This window comes from Gavialis gangeticus, unplaced genomic scaffold (assembly GCF_001723915.1).
Source record: "Gavialis gangeticus isolate Ggan-Ray unplaced genomic scaffold, GavGan_comp1, whole genome shotgun sequence".
NCBI classification, from domain to species: Eukaryota; Metazoa; Chordata; order Crocodylia; family Gavialidae; genus Gavialis; species Gavialis gangeticus.
In genome coordinates this window covers 184217483-184222450 of record NW_017728992.1, presented here as the reverse complement: position 1 = coordinate 184222450, position 4968 = coordinate 184217483, and the positions used below count along the sequence as shown (strand labels likewise).

The window sequence follows — 4968 nt, the reverse complement described above, 5'->3', positions numbered from 1 at the left end:
AAGCAGTTTTATAGTGTGTTGTATTGTGCTACGTTATGCTGGATTTTGTAAACCTTTGCAATCATCCAATTACAAGATATCAAGAAGAAATGAATTTATCTCAACCATAATAACTGTCTACTCAGTCCATACGTACAGTACTTTCAAAACTCAGGTTCCCCCAGGTTCATAGACAAAGAAGGGGGGCTACTTATACTGAAAGGGGATTTTCCCCTAGCCTTAGAAGAAGCAGCAGATTTTCCCATTGGGTCAGTCCCCCCCGTTACGTGTGAGCAGACAACAGTGACAGTGACGACCATCATGGCAGTTTCAGTAAGAACTTCATGGAGTTTCCAGAACAAAGTGTCTTGGGACTTCAGTTCCACACATTTTCTGAGTATTTAAATCATAAATCAAGACATCAGTTTCCCAGGCAGCTTTATTTAGAATTTAATTGCTCAAACCTGTCTTTTGTATGTAGTCACTTAACTCAGTACCCTTTACCAGACCCCCCCATCTGATTATCAAATAGAAAGCTTTAATACCCCAGTCAGAGATTCATAGATTCATAGATTAAGGGTCGGAAGGGACCTAGTAGATCTTCTAGCCCGACCCCCCGCCAGGGCGGGAGAACAACAAAAAACCCCAAAAAGAGAAACGGGACTCAAATGAGTCCAGCCAGGTAGGCATCCAGCCTCTTCTTAAAGACCCCCAGGGTAGGGGCCAGCACCACTTCCCTTGGAAGTTGGTTCCAGCTCCTAGCCGCCCTAACTGTGAAGTAGTTCTTGCGGATGTCCAATCTATACCTCCTCTCCATCAACTTGTGCCCATTACTCCTTGTTATGCCAGCGGGCGCTAGGGGAAACAGCGTCTCCCCCAAACCCTTCTGGTCCCCCCTAGTGAGTCTATAGACGGTCACCAGGTCCCCCCTCAGCCTTCTCTTGTGGAGGCTGAACAGGTTCAGGTCCCACAGCCTCTCACTGTAGGGTCTGCCCTGTTGTCCCCGGATCATGCGGGTGGCCCTCCTCTGGACCCTCTCCATGTTGTCCACATCCCTCTTGAAATGGGGCGCACAGAACTGGACACAATACTCCAGCTGTGGCCTGACCAGCGTCGCGTAGAGGGGGAGGATCACCTCCTTGGCTCTACTCGAGATGCACCTGTGGATGCACGACAAGGTCCGGTTAGCCCTGCCAACCATGACCTCGCATTGTCGGCCCATGTTCATCTTGGAGTCAATAATGACTCCAAGATCTCTTTCTGCCTCCGTGCTCTCGAGTAGGGAGTTCCCCATTGTGTAAGTGTGCTGCTGGTTCCTACTGCCCAAGTGCAGCACCCTGCACTTGTCCGTATTGAAACGCATCCTGTTCCTGTTAGCCCACCCCTGTAACCTATCCAGATCCCTCTGCAATCTCTCACTCCCTGCTAGCGTGCTCACCTCCCCCCAAATTTTGGTGTCATCAGCGAATTTAAACAGGTTACTTTCCACCCCATCATCCAGATCGCTGATGAAGAAATTGAACAGCGCAGGCCCCAGGACCGAGCCCTGGGGGACTCCGCTACCCACCTCCCCCCAGGTCGAATATGACCCATCCACCACCACCCTCTGAGTGCGACCCCTCAGCCAATCTGCAATCCATCTGACTGTGTAGGCATCTATGCCACAGTCGCCTAGTTTTTTAACTAGGATGGGGTGAGAGACGGTGTCAAAGGCCTTGCTGAAGTCCAGAAAGACTACATCCACCGCGACACCTGCATCCATGGCCTTTGTGACCTGATCGTAGAAGGCAATCAGGTTGGTCTGACATGATCTCCCCCTAATAAATCCATGCTGATTGCCCCTGAGCATCATTTCTGATGCCGGCCCATCACAAATGTGCTCCTTGATGATCTTCTCAAAGAGTTTCCCCAGGATTGAGGTAAGACTGACGGGCCTATAGTTGCCCGGGTCCTCCCTCTTCCCCTTCTTGAAGATGGGGACCACATTTGCTACCTTCCAATCATCTGGCACCTGGCCCAAGCACCACGATCGCTCATAGAGCCGTGCCAGGGGCCCTGCAATAACCCCAGCTAGCTCCCTCAACACCCTGGGGTGGAGAGCATCCGGACCCGCTGACTTGAACGCGTCCAGCCCCTCCAGAAGCTCTCTAACCCGGTCCTCCCCAACCTGAGGTCTGAAGGCGATCCCCTCGAGTCCGGCTTCTATCACAGCAGGGAAGTCCCGGTCCCTGCACAAGAAAACGGAGGTGAAGAATTGGTTAAAGAGGTCCGCTTTCTCCTCTGATGCAACCACCTTTGCCCCCTTTCATTGGGAGAGCTGTATCATCAACTGCATACTTACTGTCCACTGAACATCTTTCTTTGAGCTTCCTCATTTACAATGGACTATTTTAGCATGCCCTTCCTATTAGCTGGACCCTTAAATGTGGATTAAACAATCACTTGCATCCCTAAAGTAGCCACTTTAACAGTTGCAGGTGGTATTTGACACACTTGTAATAGATTTTCTTGGCTTGGTAATGTTTTCATAATTGAGAAGGCATGTGCTCACAACACACAGCTTCTATGAAGGTAAGCCGCACTACAGAAATGTGATTAATAAATATATATGATCTGTATGATACATGTCTTATAAGTGAAAACTTAGAACCGATGAAATTCTCATAATTGAATGATAAAACTTCTTAAAAGACCCTTTTAATGGTAGAATTTAGACACCTGGTGACAGCTATGCCCAGTTGTACTGACAGAGCAAATCGAAGGCCCTAAGGATCAGCTAGTACAAAATGCAAGCCCTATCTTGTCTTATTAGTTAAGACATGCTTGTTTAAGCTCAGTGTAATAGAGCTATAGTTGTTTGGACCAGATAAAAAAGTGGGACGATGGCTCTAAGGATATCTAATGAGAAGAGAAAAAGGGCTTACTACTTCCCTCATTCATTACACAGGCCAGACTTGGGTAATTAGGACTGTACTGTCTGAAATTGTTTGTAGGATCTCAGTTTCACTAGCTGCAAAATTTTGAAGGTGTATCAGGAAGGAAAGCATAGGATTTCAGGAGAAGTGGTGACCTAAATTTTAAGGCCGTTTAATGCCACCCTGAAGAAGTGAATTCACATAGAGTTCCTGTGTGATGAATGATGGACAAGTCAATAAGCCAGAACAAACTTTTCACAAGTAGCCACAAACTGTATTTTGAAGAGCTAGCTGGGAATCATTGAAACCCAAGCTGTTGGTGAAATAAGGTTGCTTTGAACATATCAGCCAACTTGAAAAAGGGAAATTCCTTTTGAAGTTGTCAAAGTACAATTTTCTAATGGAAAATTTTGAGTTTTGAGAGTCAAAATGACTTTTTGTTTCTAATTTTAGTAATTTAGACTAAAGTTTAGAAAAAGGCTGGAGCTGTAGCAAACTTTTTTTTTTAGTGGCTGGTTTGTGAAATTTTGACCTTTTTCTGCATTGTGGATAACAAGAAAACCTGAAAGCTCAACATATTTTCATCCAGCCTTAGTGCATACATTTTTGGGGTTCTTAACTTTAAATGCAACTGTGTGTTAAATTAATGGGAGCTGCGCTCTTACCTTATAAAGTTTATATATAAACTAGCAAAATGCCTGTTGTGAATGATGGGGAGGGGAGACGGGGACCTGGGGACAGAGACCAACGTCTGGCCCCACGTCGTCCCCCTGCTGCTCTGGGTCCAGCCCTACTCCCCCCTTCCCATCACCGTTTTGAGTCTATCCCTGCTTCCCCACCCCCCTGCTGCTGCACGAGGGTGGGGTAGCGCCCCCAGGGTCTGGTGCAGGGCGCACAGGGATGTGTATGGCTGCATGGTGGGGGGGTAGTGTATGGCCACAGGGCATGGCGCAGGGAGCACCTGCTGGCTGTGGCTGCGTGGTGTGGGGAGCAGCCCTGGGGTGTTGCACAGGCTGCGCAGGGAAATGTGGTGTGAGGCTGTGGGCAGGGGGGTCATGTGGCCCCAGGGCATGGCATGGGGAGTGCCTGCTGGCTGCAGCCAAGTGGCACAGGGACTGGCCCCGGGGTGTGGTGCAGAGCACATGGGGGCATGGCTACGGGGCATGGCATGGGGAGCGGCCATGGCAGGGGGGGCACCTGCTGGCTGTGGCTGTGTGGTGTGGGGCTTTGCCCTGGGGTGTTGCACAGAGTACACGGGAGGACATAGTGTGCAGATGTGTGGCAGGGGGGGTGCATGGCATGGGGAATGGCCAAGGTGTGAGGAGTGCCCGCTGGCTGCAACCACGTGGCGTATGGTGTGGTCCTGGGGTGTGGCAGAGGGCGTGCGGGGGGTGTGGTGCCTGGGGGGGTGGCATGCAGCTTCAGGGTACTGCACTGAGAGCAGGCATGAGGGGCACACCTTACTCTGCAGCCATGTGCTAGAGCTGGTGGGCGCTGCCTGCACCCCCTGTGCCTGCTACCCTTGCAGCAATCTGCGGCCATGCCCCCCACACCCTGGGTGTCCCACAGCCACAGCTGGTGGGTGCTCCACATCTGGGGGTGTGTGGCACAGCATGTGGCGGGGCATGGAGTGTAGGCAGGGATGTGGCATGTGGCTGCTGCAGCTGCTGGGTGCTGCTCTTGGGACTGCCTGCAGCCATGCACCCACACCCCCATGCCACGCGCTCTCCACAGCCCGCAGATGGCTGGTGCTCCCCACCGGGGGTGGGCACATGACCACAGGGTGCCGAGCAGGGATTGGGCATGTGGGGCGTGCCCCACCCTGCGTGCTACAGGTGACAGGCGCTGCCCACTCCTTGCATGCCCCTTCCCTGCACCCTGTGGCACCCTGCGGCCATGTGCCCTGCCCTCACCACGCACCCCATTGCTGTGCTCCTGTTGTGCCTGGGGGCATGGTGTGTGTGGGGGGGGTGGTGCGCAGGGTGGGTGTGGCACGTGGCTTCAGGGTGCCGCATGGGGAGCATGCATGGGGGATGTGCCCTGCCCCATGGCTGAGTGTTGCATTTGGCAGGTG

The 4968-nt window shown here is 51.8% G+C and overlaps 1 long non-coding RNA gene across 1 annotated transcript in view; it reads left to right on the top strand.

Moving 5' to 3' along the window:
* The first annotated feature begins 4632 nt into the window (after positions 1 to 4632).
* LOC109299922 overlaps positions 4633 to 4968 on the top strand; it is a 14721-nt gene continuing 14385 nt past the window's right edge. Inside the window, exon 1 of the long non-coding RNA XR_002098058.1 lies at positions 4633 to 4642. This is a non-coding gene — a long non-coding RNA (uncharacterized LOC109299922). The remainder of the gene's footprint in view (positions 4643 to 4968) is intronic.